The sequence below is a fragment of the Furipterus horrens genome, unplaced genomic scaffold, assembly GCF_987537825.1.
Source record: "Furipterus horrens unplaced genomic scaffold, mFurHor1.1.pri manual_scaffold_4, whole genome shotgun sequence".
Taxonomy (NCBI): Eukaryota; Metazoa; Chordata; class Mammalia; order Chiroptera; family Furipteridae; genus Furipterus; species Furipterus horrens.
This window is the reverse complement of record NW_028327174.1, coordinates 53,306,049-53,320,864: the sequence shown is the minus strand read 5'-3', so window position 1 is coordinate 53,320,864 and position 14,816 is coordinate 53,306,049. Positions and strand designations below refer to the sequence as shown.

The 14,816-nt window shown below is 40.5% G+C and overlaps 1 long non-coding RNA gene and 1 pseudogene across 2 annotated transcripts; one reads left to right on the top strand and one right to left on the bottom strand.

Annotated features, from left to right (window-relative positions):
- Window positions 1-4,717: 4,717 nt before the first annotated feature.
- LOC150011843 (uncharacterized) lies at window positions 4,718-6,959 on the bottom strand. Of its 2 annotated transcripts, none has more exons than XR_016510684.1 (4): window positions 6,721-6,959; window positions 6,070-6,372; window positions 5,024-5,161; window positions 4,718-4,867 (listed from the first exon to the last, which is right to left on the bottom strand). It is a non-coding gene; the product is annotated as an uncharacterized LOC150011843 (long non-coding RNA). The 2 variants fall into 2 exon arrangements; XR_016510683.1 differs by lacking the exon at window positions 6,721-6,959 and adding an exon at window positions 6,509-6,680.
- Window positions 6,960-13,529: 6,570 nt separating this feature from the next.
- On the top strand, window positions 13,530-14,291 carry LOC150011842 (ubiquitin-ribosomal protein eS31 fusion protein-like; annotated as a pseudogene).
- Window positions 14,292-14,816: the final 525 nt, after the last annotated feature.

Here is a 14,816-nt window from a genome sequence, read left to right as displayed (position 1 = left end):
AAAAGCCAATTAAATGCCGAATGAACTTTGAGGGCGGGAATTCAGAGTAGGGGGAGGAGAATTGGCGTCTCCTTCAGTCACTCAGTCCAATGACGGGGTGAAGGAAGCAAGGCACCTCCTCCATCTTGTCCAATAGGCGTTACCAAAACTGCCTGTGAAGGGGAGGGAACGGGGCTGTGCCAAGAGAAACCCGTCGCCATATTAGCACTCCTCAGGAGACGTCTTTACAGTGACTAGGTGGTACTCTGCCCTAGAGTCCTCCAGCTCAACAAGTATCAGGAACAAGAAACTCAGCGCGCAGTTATGCCTCGCCACCAGGGCTCATTTGAATCTTCATTTAAGGACCCTTAAAAGTACTTCTCAAGTCTCACCCCTCCCAGGCAGGCTCGAGAGGCAGGCAGGCGGATGCCTCTGAACGTGGGTGTAAGCCCTGGGGGTGCGGTAGCGATGAGATCTGTCTCGGCGCTCACATCGTCAGTCAATACTGAACTGACCAATTTGCAAGGTCCTTGTGAGACTAGCAAACGCCATTTTTTTGAGTTTTTCCCGAAAGTACTGACCACTTAAGCTAGGACGGGTTAACTTCTCATGAGCTTGTCTTAGAGGCTAAAGTGCGTTGGAGAATCTCCCGGAGTCAAGGTCCTATAAGCCACTTTATCCCTCCCACACTCAATTGTAAATATCGTATATGCATAAAACAAGATAATAGTATAGAGCTCTTGCTTTTTGCAACCACAAAGGTTAAAGGAGATTTTTTTTTTCCCCGAGGCACCTGAATTTCTGACCCCTTGTTCTGCCTCTCCATTACCCCTGTTACGGTGGAAGCAGCCTGGATGGCTTGTCAATGATATAAGATCATTCTGTTTAGCACTTGTATATTATGTTATCACTTCATTACCTACAATTTCAGCACTCCATGGCAGGCTGTCGTGTTTTAAAAGTATGGATTCCCCTAAAGCAGGCTTCTACTGCTTTGTCCAAAGCCTGAAGAGGGCGAAGTAATTCTGGAATCTTAGGTACCTAGATCAGTTAGGTGTTTTATAAGGAAGACGTTAGTAAGTATTAGAGATATTCTGTATTTTATAAGTGAAGAAATAAGGCTGGCAAGTAACTTGCCCAAGTTCACAAAGCTAATGAGTTGTAGTTCCAGAATCCAACCCAGAAAAATCCTACAAAAAGTCTTCCACTTATAACCATTTATTAAAAATGTGCTTAACAAAATTTAAAAACAATTTTTTTTCTGCCTCCTTCCATCCTCCACCTTTCCTTCCTCTTGTTTTTTTTTTTTTTTCCCTCCCAACTCATGGAAGTCCTTCCCCATGGCCTGCCAGAAGGGGTCTGAGCCTTTATTCTTTTTAAATGCTCTTTTTACTGTTGCCTTCTAGTTCCTAAAAAAATTCCTGCCCGTACTTCCAGGGCAGTTCAAATGGCATCATTCCCTTGTATACTTTTATTATAAAACATTACATTACATTATAATTAACAGCATCTTTCCCTAGATCAAAGCTTCTTAAAATACATCAGACAGTCTCTATCAGAATCCTGTGGGCTACTTTTAAAAAATGTAGATTCCTAGGCCCCATCTCATACCTAATAAATCTGATTTTCCAGGATGGAGCATGAGAGTATGCATTTTAAAATAGCTCTTTCAAAGCAATGAGCCTCTAAACCAGTTTTAAGAAACACTAAGGGAACACATGGAGAGAAGAAACTTCCCTCAGGAAGAAACTGCATTACTCATCTTTGTAAACCAAGCTCTGGAGTTTCTAACAGCTGTTCAGTACATTCAGCAAAAGACCACACCTAAACAGGGCGGGGTGGGGTGAGGGGATAACATTGTGGAGCAAACCTCTGAACATTTCACATATATTGTCTAACTTAATCCTTTATTTTAAGAAACTGCCATCCCTTGTACGGATAAGAAAATTGAGGCACAGAACCTTCAGTTAAATTGTAACTTCTGTTTAGTTCCAAACTTGTGTTTTTTTCCATGGTTATAATCTAGTCTGCCTAAAATGGAAACTCATTTTTTATTTTATCCTAGGTTCTGAGGAAAAGGTTTAGATTTTGACCTGAAATTCAAGAACCATCATTCTTTTTACAATACTCTCTCTTTGCTTCTCCAAGACAAGACAGACTTCAGAACAAGGCCAGTGAAGGATGTCCTCAACATATGCTTATTGATGGTCCCTGAAAGCAAATGGACATGACCCATCTTGTCCATTTCACCTGTGAAAACATGAACAAATTTTCTTTAGACTAAACACACACACACACACACACGCACACGCAATGAATAAACGTATTTCAAGGCCTCTCAAATCATTTAAATAACTCCTAATGACTGTGTACAAAAAGCAACATGGATCATTTGAGAATTGTTTCATTATAAATCACTCATAAAAACACGAATTGTGACTGGCTGTATAATATATAAACTTCACATGTATTGGGGTTGGCTAAAAAGTCCTTTTTTTTTTTTTTTTTTCTGTAAAATGGCTCCAGTAGCACTTAGTTGTCTTTAACTTCATTTGAAACAATTTTTGTTAGATTGTATTATGACAGCTGTCTTGTCAGCATGCATTAAAAAATAAAACAACTATAATCAGATTGGTGAATTTTTGTGTAGCCATTTTAATATTGAAAATACACAACATTTTCAGCATATTATGCTTTATTATTTTAAGAAAGGTAAAAACATAACTGAAATAAAAAAAAGATTTATGCAGTGTATGAAAAAGATGTGACTGATTGAACATGTCAAAAGTAGCTTGCAAAATTGCATGTTAGAGATTTTTCACTGGACAATGCTTCACAATTCCATTGACGAGTTGTTGATAGCAATCAAACTGAGATATTGAGAACAATCAATGTTATATACCACACAGAAGATAAGGAAGATAGCCAACATACTCAAAATATCCATATCAATAAAGTTATTGGTGAAAATGAAAAATGTGTCTTTTAGTTTATGGGGAAACAAAAAGGACTTTTTATGGGAAAAAAGGTAATGGAGGTTTTGGCCAACCCAATAGTAAGTAGTAATGTTCCAACGTGGCAGTCAAGGTTCTTTGTGGTCTGACCTGCTCTTATTCAGGCTCATCTTCCATTTCTGTGCACTACATTCACTTACTCTTCACTTCATTCTTCATCATTTTTTTTCAAAAGCATGCTTTCTTGGGTCTCCAAAGTCCAGAATCACAGTTTTCTCAGCTTGTCCTCCTTCTGGGCTCCCAAACTCTTTCCCTTTTTTTTGTTTGTTTTTTTTAAAGATTTTATTCATTTATTTTTAGAAAGAAGGGAAGAGAGGGAGAAAGAGAGGGAGAGAAACATCAATGTGTGGTTGCCTTTCACATGCCCCCAACTGGGGACCTGGCCCACAACCCAGGCATGTGCCCTGACTGGGAACCGAACCAGGAACCCTTTGGTTTGCAGGCTGGAGTTCAATCCATTGAGCCACACCAGCCAGGCCCTAACTCTTATTTTTTATAAGAACAACTTCTATAAGTCTTTCCTGCCTCCCTCAGGTATTGAATACTCTGTCCACTGTGTTCTTTATATAGTCCTCCATTAGAGGTACCTAAATATCTGATCTCCAGCTAGACAAAGCAAGCTGAGTGCCCAGATAATACCTTTTCACTTTGTATCCTCAGGGCCCCGCATACAGTTGTTACCTGGAAGGAGATTTAGTTCCTGAATATTCTAAATTGGTCTCTAGATATTACAATGCTAAGGATAGATTCTCAGCCTTCAGTTGGTTGCCTTTCACAAGTTAAATTATCCTTCCTGAGGTTCCTGGGCTATGGTCGCAGGCCTGGGTTGGTTCCTGTGCCCTAGTCCTCATCATCCCTCTGCGATCAAGGGGATGTTCATGGTGAACACCCAAGGTGCCTTGCACCTAGGTGCCTAATGGGCTCCTCGAAGCTTAGCCAGCAGCTGGTGAATGTCAGTGGCAAGGCAGCCTAGTACATCAGTTTCTGTGATTCCAGACCAGCTCATAGTCTTCCACAGCTCAACTGAGCTGTATGCACTCTAAAGCCAGCATAGACATGAACAACAAGGTGGGGATTGACTGTAGGAGCAGTTAGGGGCAGGACAGGGGAGAGAGCAATGGGGAAAAAGTTGTGACAACTGTAATTGAACAACAATAAAACAAAATTGCCACAAGATTTGCGGTGCTCAGAGCCCTCCCTACAGTAAGCTACTGTGCAGCCTGCTAGCCTAGTGCCTGAATATCAGCCTGGACAGGATCTACATCAACTACTAAGATAAAAACCAAGCCAACAGCTCCACCTTGCCCTGAGGGCCATGCCGCAGGGACCCATCCTCACTAGGTCCTCTGGGACCATAGGCCTGCAATATTTGCATGCCCTGCTTCCAGGGACTCCCATCTCCTGCTCGGGAGAAATAAACAGTTTAGAGACATATATATATATTCTTCCTGATTTTGAAAACACTCTTGAGCTTTCATTAATTTCCCAGGTAGCAATCTGGTAACTGGGAATATTTCATATATTAAAATACAGATGATTCAAAACCCTCTTTTTATACCATCACTGTAACCTTCCCTCTCAGTAAACTTTCAACTATAGCTAAGTACAAAACAGACTAACATTTCTTTTACCTGTCCTGCCTACTCTAGGATAAAGGAGCTTAGAAAAAGAGACTCTGACAAGTTACATCTCAACAGATAATGTTCTAAACCTTTATTCTAGCTCTCTGAACAAGAAAACAAGCCTAGATTTACAAAGAGAAAAAAAAAAAAGCCTAGGTTTTTCACATCGTGCAGTCTAAGGTCATTTCCCAGTGCAATGGTGAGGATAGAAGCTGGATGGTTCACCACACATCCCTCAGTCTTTTATGGGTCCTGGAAAGACAAGAAAACCAAAAAATAAAAATAAATGAACTGTAACAAATCAGGTTTTTGTTTTTGTTTTCTATTTGGGAAGCCCAGAACCTGTTGATGAGACATCCAGTACTGGCTGAAGATATTTATTCTTATTAAAAATGGCTCCTTCTGTACCTCTGCTTTATCTTTATTTGTGAAGCACTGTGGCTCATTCCTGTCAGGACCGTACCATGAACTGGGAAGGCCTTTGTTCAGTGTGGCAACCAGTCCGTGCTGCTGGTGGTCTTAAACGCCCTTGAGGAGGAGGAAAGGCTGAGAAAATAATGGGTTTTTGTCTTAAGAGTCGGGAGGCATGGTTAAGAATACTAGTTATTGTTGGAGCTGAACTCTGGCCCAAACTTCTCACATATTCTCTTTTCTGAAGCGGTTCGGCACGACGACCAGCCTGACTATACACCCAGCTGATGGACTCTGGAGCTCAAAGATCCTTTGGCAAATAAAAGCAGAGGTGATTTGCGGTACGGTGGGAAAGAGGAAGAGAAATTGCTGAGGGGCTCCACAATCCATCTGCTTTCCTGAGAGCTGTAATGGGTCATTTTTTACTCTTTTCCATTTTTTGAGTTTTACCCCAGTGGCGGGTTATTTTTTTGCTCACGTATCCTAGCAACCTTGAGCCCCCCCCCCCTTTGCTAGCAGACCCTAGCTGTAGCCAAGGACATGAGAATAGTTCTGCGCCAAGTGTTTATCAGCTGAAGCTCCTTCTAAATTAGAAAGTGTGTGTATATGTACTTTCTCACGCCTGTGTAGTTTTTTTTGTTGTTATCTGGCTACCCCAATGACATGAGTATAGTTCTTTTGCCTTTAAAAACCTTTTAGTCTGTAAGGCGGGGCGGCTCTCCCATCTTTTGCTTCTGAAAGTGGGAAGACCCGTCCCTGGCCAGGTAAATAAACGCCATAAATTTATTTCTAAATTGCCTCGTGTCCTCTTTGCTCGCTAATGCTCCATAACAAGAGCTAGAAAAGCAGGTTCATCATCCCACCCGGCACCTCATCCAGGACCTCAGAGAGGAACTTGGGCCCCAAACTGAGAAAGCAGAGAAATTTTCTGAACATTTAAATCATACCCCTAGAGTCTCTAGCTTGAAATAAAGATATAACCAAAACATTTTCCTCCCCCAAAATATTCAAACCCCTCGGTTCCTCAGGGATCCAGAGCTCACCTGACCTGGCAGAAAACTGGTGTTTAATGCCAATTTACCGTTACCAGTACTCCACCCCACCCAGACTCTGCATCTCAAGGATGACTGGGGTGCAGTAAAAGATTTTTTTTTTTTAATTAAGCAGTTCCCTATCTCTTTCCTCTCCTGAAAAAATTAGCCCCGAGTCTCCTCGAGTCCAGAGTCGGTCGAGATGAGAGTTAGACACCATCCGGAGCTTCCCACTTCCAGAAAAGAGAATGACCCCCAACAGGTTCAGCAGGTCTGGAAAGACAACCTACTCCTCGCCAGCATCCACAGCAGAAGCTGGAATAAGGGGGAAGAAAGAAAAGGGAGTCAGCCAAAGGCTGGCCGGTTTCCCTCTCCCACGGACCTGGGACCAACTCTGGAGGTGGGTGGAGGGCCCGGCTGGGGGAGGAGAGAACTGGATTCATAAACAAACCTGCCAGGGCCACGAGCTGCCCAGGGGTGAATGGGGTATGGTTTGTTTGCCTCTCAGGCCCGGCCTGAGGGGATAACTGTGTGGGCTGGGCTGGGCCTCTCCACCCCCAATTTCCGGCTAGGGGTGGGCCATCTGGCTCTCCCCAACCACAAACCCCTCCTTCCTGCTTTGCCCTCCCTCGAAGACAGCTGAGCTTCGTTGAGGCCAGACACCTGACTTCTCTACTTCCGGGAGTTTTCACAGTCCGCAGGGCGAGGGGGTCCTTCGTGGAGGGGAGAAAGGCCCTGGAACGCGCTGTGAATTCCTTCTTGGGGGTGACCAGGAAGAAGTGGGAGAGGACAGGATCTTTACAGACTTCTGCCTCCAAGAGAGGTTTTCTCACAGCTTTCCTAAGGCTGATGCTCAACTTAGGCGTAACCTTTACCAAGGCTTTCCTTCTCGCTGCTTTCCCCTCCCCCGCCACTGCACGTGACCAGAGGTGCCTGCACAAAGGGCCCTGGAAGTCTTCCAGGAAGAGCTTACCTAAGTCACTCACTAGACTATAGTAACTAACGTCTGTAGATACCATACTATCTCTTTCTTATGGATTTAGGAAATAAATGAAGCACTTGAGAAGTGTGCCCAATCAAGGCCTCAAGGCAAAGTTAGTGGGGCCCCCTGACACCAGTTCTCCAGCATTTCCCAAGGTGAGAGGCACTTACCAATAGTGGAATCTGAACATTGCTGAATGTGTGGGATTTTTTTAGTGAAGTTTAGAATGAATTTGAATTACATATTAAACCTATCACTTCATAGATGTTGGTAGAATGAAAAAAATTAATACAATGAAAACCTGATGATAACCGTAAAAATTATGACAGTGGAGTGTGACTGAATGAAGTCTGGGGAAATACACTGTCCATCCTGGTTTCACCATCCTAAATGCAGCTATTTCTAAGGAATGATGAGGGAGAATGGGGGCTAGTGCCCATGATTCACAAGGTTCCTTTGAGCACTGACATTGTAACGTTTAAGAGCAATCAAAGGCTAATTTAAGGCAGGAACTGGAAGTCAGAGAACAAGAAAAACTGAATTAGCAGAGTCAGGAATTTTTTCTGAGCCGCATTACCCCAGGCTCACCACAGAAGGGCCCAGAGCCTTCCTGTTCTCCATAAGAGGAAAGTACAGGACAGGGTGAACAGGTCCTAGAATGCTTTCACCCCCACCCCTGAGGAATTTTGCCTGGTTAGTCTCCTCATTCATGCAAGGTACACATGCCAGGATTGAAGGGAGCCACCACTGCCTGTGTTGTGTCTGTGTTCCCATACCCTATGCTCAATACTGCCCAAGAACTGAGCCGGTCTAAATGGCCTCCTCTCTGACCTCAGTCTACTCTGTGCCTGTACAGGCCAGCAGCCATGAAGGCTGGGGCCCAGTCAGAGCTCAACTTACAGTTCCATAGGCAGGTGGCTGCCTAGCCACCCCACCCCCCCCAGGCTTAGCTTCCTCCAGCAACTTTCAAAAACACTGAATCAGACCACCAGACATGTGCATTATGTGGCCCTGAAGTAATGCAATATGAAGAACACCTAACAAATAATTATTTAACAAAATTTTGAACCTGTATCTAAGGGGGTCTTTAGATCTAATCTCTAGTTTGCAGAAAATGTGGAGGCTGGAAGAACAAGGTAAGTGAAAACACAAAGAAATAAGAAAAATCCAAAAGGTAGGACATTCTACACACCAACTGACTGGTTCTTCAGCAAGTCAATGACAGAAAAAGAGGAGGGAAGGGCTTAAAAGAGATTTAGAGACAAAATAGGCATATACTATGTGACCCTATTTTGAATAAACCAACTGTAAAAACACATTTTGGGGACAGTTGGAAAAATTTGAGTATAGACTGGATATTAGATGATATCAAGGAATGACTGTTAATTTGGAGGGAATGATAATACTATGGGATTATATAAGAACATTTTTTAAAATGTTATTTTTCAATTACAGTTGACATACAACATTCTATTAGTTTCAGGTATACAACATAGTGATTAGATATTTATATACCTTATGAAGTGATCATCCTGATATAAGCCTAGTACCCATCTGACACTATATATTGTATGAATGAAAAAGGAGTTCTACAAAAAATAGTCTCACAGGGTGATCAGATCATAAATTCCTAACTGGGCAGGTCATGGTGGGTAGTCATGCCCCAAGCATGTAACTTTTTTAGTAAAAGGCTTATCTTTGCTTTAAGCAAGCCCTGTCCATTGTTCTTATGCATCTAGGTTAACATATTTTTAAATGCTTCTTTTCAGATTCCTCAAGCAAACCACCCTCAAGATAGCAATAATGGTACATTTATACAATGGAATACTATTCAGCCATAAAAAGAAGGAAATCTTACCTTTTGCAACAGTAGGATGGACATGGAGACTATTATGCTAAGTAAAGTAAGCCAGTCAGAGAAAGACAAGTGCCATGTGATTTCACTTATACGTGGAATCTAATGAACAAAATAAACTAACAAACTAAATAGAAACAGACTCATAGATACAGAGAACAGACTGACAGCTATCAGAGGGGCAGGGGATTGGAGAATGGGGTAAAAAAAATCGTGATTAGGCAAAAGAAAAAAAAACTCATAGACACACAACAGTATGGTGATTACTAGAGAGAAAGGGGGATGGAAAACGGTAAAGGAGGGATAAGTGGTGACAGAAGGAGACTTGACTTGGGGTGGTGAACGCAATACAATATACATATGATCTAGTATAGACTTGTACACCTGAGACCTATATAACTTTATTAACAAATGTCACCCCAGTAAATGCAAGAAAAATTTATAAAACATTTTTTAAAATTCTCTTCAGGTTTGCACATTTCTTATATTGGCAATAGTTAATACAATATTAACTAGATTTCCTATATACGCATGTGTTTTTATTAGCAATGTATATTGAAATATTTAAGATTTTAATGTCATTATGTCTGTAAATTATCTTAAATACTTCCCCCCAAAATGACCTAAATATGGCAAGGGTTAATAATTGTTAAATCCAAATGGTATATCAGATTCATTTTCTTCTCTATTATGATTTAAATTATTTTTAATACGAATGGTTAAAATATTTTAAGTAAGTAATAATAATAATTAAAATGCCCACTGGCTCCTTTCTCCTTTCACATCCCTACTCTTAGGCCCCTTTCCTGTCTGCTAAAGTTCACACCTTTCTGGCTGCTCTCCTTCTTTTCCCCTTGCCACATCAGTATATGACATCCTACCAAAGACGTATCACCTCTTGCCATACATCACAAGATTTGGTGGTTTACTGATAAACTTCACATTTATTCTAAAAACTAATCTTATTGCTATAACAAATGTGGGAAAGACACCTATCTCTATCCCATCACTTTCCTACTCGTGTTATATTGAACAAGATACTTAACTGCTCTGTGTTATAGTTTATTCATTTGTAAAATGGTAATATCATACTGTGGCAGAGTAAAATTGCTTTGAATTCATTGATACTCCTTCCATCAAGAGGTGGAATTTACATCCTTTTTTCCCCTTGAATCTGGGCAGACTTTGACTTTCACCAGTAGTATATAGTAGAAGTACTGCTGTGCCAGTTTCTGGACCCAGACCTTCCTGATACATTTTACTTTATCCCTTGGGATACTCTCTGAAGTTCAGATCCTGAACTCTTATGCTAAAAAGTCTGGCTAGTCGGCTGAAGAGACTACATGGAGAGGTCCTGAGTATACATAGAGATAGACAGGTACCCAATCTTCCAGACATGCCCACCATGAAACCAGACAGTTGAGTGAAATAGTTTTGGATCCTCCATATCAGCCACCAGAAGAATGCCATTGAGTGACCTCAGTTAACACTAGCTATATAGAACAGAATAACTGCCCTGGCTGGGTAGCTCAGTTGGTTAGAGCATTGCCTGATACACCAAGGTTGGGGGTTCAACCTCCAGTGAGGACACATACAAGAAGCAAGCAATTAATGCATAAATAAGTGGAACAACACGTTGATGTTTTGCTCTCTCCCTCCTTCCCTTTCTCTCTCTGTCTCTCTCAAATCAATTAAAAAGATTTTTTCAAAGAATATAAAAATTGACCAGCTGAGCCCCTGCCCCAAATTCCTGACCCACAATATCATGAGACAGAATAAAATGATTGTTGTTTTAAGCCTAAGTGATCAAAGTTGACTGAAGATACTATATAAAACCTGAACAGATCTACAAAGAAAGGAAAAAATTTAAATGTAGTTATGATCTTGTTTTTTTGAAAACCAGAATCAATAGTTTTGTAGGCAAGAAGTTTTAAAGAATAGATAACTTCAAACTAAATTTTGCCAGATCATTATATAATGCAATATCTTAATAATATATGAGAATTGCCACTAAAAAGCAAAATCTGGATGAGTATCAATTAAGATACATGTAAACATCCCAAATACAGTTTGGTAACTTGAACTCAGTAGTATATTAAAATGATTATAAAACATGAAATGATGTTCCAGGAATATTCAGGGGCCTGATCTGTTGTGATTTATTAGGTATCCAGATTTAGGTTTTCTAACTTGAGCAATGTAACAATGTTGGGAAAAGTATCATGATTCAGCGCCAATATCTTTTTTTTTTTTAAGATTTTATTTATTTAATTTTAGAGAGAAGGGAAAGGAAGAAGGGAAGAAGAAAGAGAGGGAGAGAAACATCGATATGCGAGAGATACATTGATTGGTTGCCTCTTGCAAGCCCCCAACCAGGGACCTGCCCCACAACCCAGACATGTGCCCTGACTGGGAATTAATTAGCAAAAATTATTTTTTTTAATCCTCACCTGAGGACATTCTTACTGATTTTAGAGAAATGGGAAGGGAGGGAGAGAGAAAAGAGAAACATTGACGTGAGAGAGAAACATCAATCCGTTGCCTCCTGCATGCGCCCCAACTGGGGACCAAACCTACAATCTAGGTATGTGCCCTTACTGGAAATTGAACCCGACACCTTTCGGTTTACATGATGATGCTCCAACCAAGTAAGCCACACCAGCCAGGGTGCAAAAATTAATTTTATTATAGCACTTATAATACTCTTTTTGGTAATACATTTTTGGATAAACATTGTGTGTACTGTTTACAAATTAAAAAACAATTTGAGCCCTGGCTGGTGTGGCTCAGTGGATTTAGTTCTGGCCTGCAAACCAAAAGGTCGCTGGTTCAATTCCTGTCAGGACACATGCCTAGGTTGTGGGCCGGGTCCCCAGTTGGAGCTGTGCAAGAGGCAACCAATTTGTCTCTCACATATCGATGTTTCTCTCCCTCCCTTCCCCTCTTTCTAAAAACAAATAAATAAAGTCTTTAAAATTTTTTTGAAATCATGAGTGGAAGTATGTATTATTCTAGATGGTGAACGATTATTCAATAACATTTGCCCAATCTGCCCATTCTAAGCAAAATGGACTCGTAGGTACAAGTCTTAATGTCTCTTTGATTACAGGAACATTACAGAGATTTGTTTCAAAATGAAGTGTGTGACAATACTCATTTTTATTTATGGAAGATTTTTAAGTACTGAATTTCTATTTTTTTATTATTTATTTTTCATTCCCTCTTTTTCTCCCTCCTGTCCCCTCTCTTTAAAAATAAATAAAATCTGAAAAGAAAAAAAGATTTGGTGGTTTAGAGGAGGGAAGTAGACCTCTGAGACTTCTCTTACAGTGCCTTTTTCGAATTTGGGGGAGAGATATTCTCCCCCATACTGAAGCCACCTGTGTTTCAGCCAGTCAACACTCACACTGTGACACTGTGTGGCTATCACATAGAAGGAAAGGACTAAGAGAAAATTGAGCAGTCTCCCCTGGGGCAGGCTTCTGACCAAGGCAAGAAGGAAGATAGTAGGCTAAGAACTTCTTGACTCCCAACCTTTGTGATTATTTATCTCCCACCATTCCCTGCTCCCCCAACCTACCCTAAACCAAAGCTAGTCTCTCTGTTGTGTTCTTTCATTGTGTAAACATGATCTGTGCAAGACCTGGCACTAGACACACTGGGGGAGATGATATGGAGGAGTCATTGCTTAGTAAAGGAGACAGACTCATACACAGCTAATTATAGTAAATTACAACATCCTGTCTTACAAGCAGTGTAGGAGATACGTACACAAATGATGCCTTTTGAAGGAACTTTGTGCCCAGTTTTCTCCCCAACAAACTTTTCCCTCTTCTGGCCCCTCCCATCCCCTCTCACTTAAGTCCCATCAATCTTATTCCAAAAATGTATTTCAGATTCATCCCCTCCTCTCTTTCAATATTCCCATCATTGCTTACTTGGTAATGTTACTATGTAGACTAGATTCCCTGTCTGCAGCCTAATCCTCTTCAAAAGAGGCTGCCCACTTTGGCCCCAGGGAATCTTACCTTAGTGAACACAGGTCTCAATATCTGGTACGAATCAAATCATATCTTTGCAGGCCCTACCTTTCACCTAGATATGTAACTAAAGCTCCAGCCATACTCACTCAACTATTAATTGTTCACTATTTAGGTCAAGCGATTTCCTCTGTGACATCCTCACTAATACACACGGAGGTGTGTGCCTGGAGGGCTCTTCCCCTATAGTAGAATCTCCATGCACTGTTGGTAGGAATGTAAATTGGTGCAGCCACCATGGAAAACAGTATGGAATTTCCTCAAAAAACAAAAATAATACTATATGATGTAGCAATTACACTTATGGGTATTTGTCTAAAGAAAACAAAACTGCTAACTCAAAAAGATATATGCACCCTCATGTTTATTGCAGCATTATTTACAGTAGCTAAGATATGGAAACAATCTAAGTGTCCATCTGCAGATGAATGGATGAAACAAATACAAAAATGGATAAAGTAATAATGGAATATTATTCAGTCATAAAAAATAATGAAATCTTGACATTGCAATAACATGGATGAACCTTGAGGACATTATGCTAAGTGAAATAAGTCAGAGAAAGACAAGTACCATATGATCTCACTTATATGTGGAATAGAAAAGCAGCTTTTCTGATCTACCATCTGTGAACCTGCTGCCGAGATGCAGACTTTCATGAAAACTCTTATGTGGAAGACCATCACTCTTGAAGTTGAACCCTTGGATACAACAGAAAATGTAAAGACCAAGATCCAGGATGAGGAAGGAATTCCTCCTGATCAGCAAAGACTGATCTTTGCTGGCAAGCAGCTGGAAAATGCACATGCTCTGTCTAACTACAACATTCAAAAGGTGTCCACTCTTCATCTTGCATTGAGACTTCGTGGCGTTGCTAAGAAAAGGAAGAAATCTTACACTACTTCCAAGAAGAATGAGCATAAGAGAAAGAAGCTTAAGCTGACTGTTCTCGAAGGTGTACTAGAAAGGCAAAATCAGTAGCCTTTGAAAATGCTCTGTTTTCATTCATTAAATGTTAAGTTAAAGACTTTAAAAAAAGGGAAAAAAAGCAGTTGCCTTCTTGGGAATGCCCTCCAGGTGAATGTGGTGCTGGGAGTTTTTATGGCCAGCCTCTTTGACAGACATTGTTGTGGCAAATGTTGTCTGACCTGTTGCTTCAACAAACCGAAATACAAGTAATTGTATATGGGTTAATAAAAGACATGAACTAACAAAAAACAAACAAAAAAACCACGTTCATAAAAAGAAAAACAAAAACAAAAACAAGCTCTTAGATACAGAGAACAGATTGGTGGTTGCCAGAGGTGGGCATAGGGGGTGTTGGAGATAAGGAAAATGGGTGAAGGGAGTCAAAGTTACCAACCTCTAGTTATCAAATAAATAAATCCTAGGGATATTATGTACAGCATGGTTAATAATACTGTACTGCATATTTGAAAGTTGCTAAGAGAGGAAATTTTTAAAGTTCTCATTATAAGAAAAATAAATCTGTAACTATGTATGGTGATGGGTGTTAATTAGACCTAAATATTAAATTATTATGTTGTATACCTGAAATTAATGTTGTTGTATGTCAATTATACCTCAGTTTAAATCTTTTTAATAATAATAAAGGTAGCAAAAGCATAAAAGGAAACTTATCTTTCATGTCTTAGACCAAGCTTCATCTCTGGAATCCTTTCCAGAAATATCTTCTTTCTCTAGAATTGGCCACGCTTCTCCATATGGCCTCATGGCCGCTTCTGCTGTGTTTAAACTTGCAGCCTTCAACTCTTTGTTTCACTTACTTGTCTTTACATTTATAAACACAGTGAAGTGAACCTGGTCTTGGAGCCACAGGTCAAAGTTCACATCTAGGCTTGGCAACTGTGCCATTGGAGGC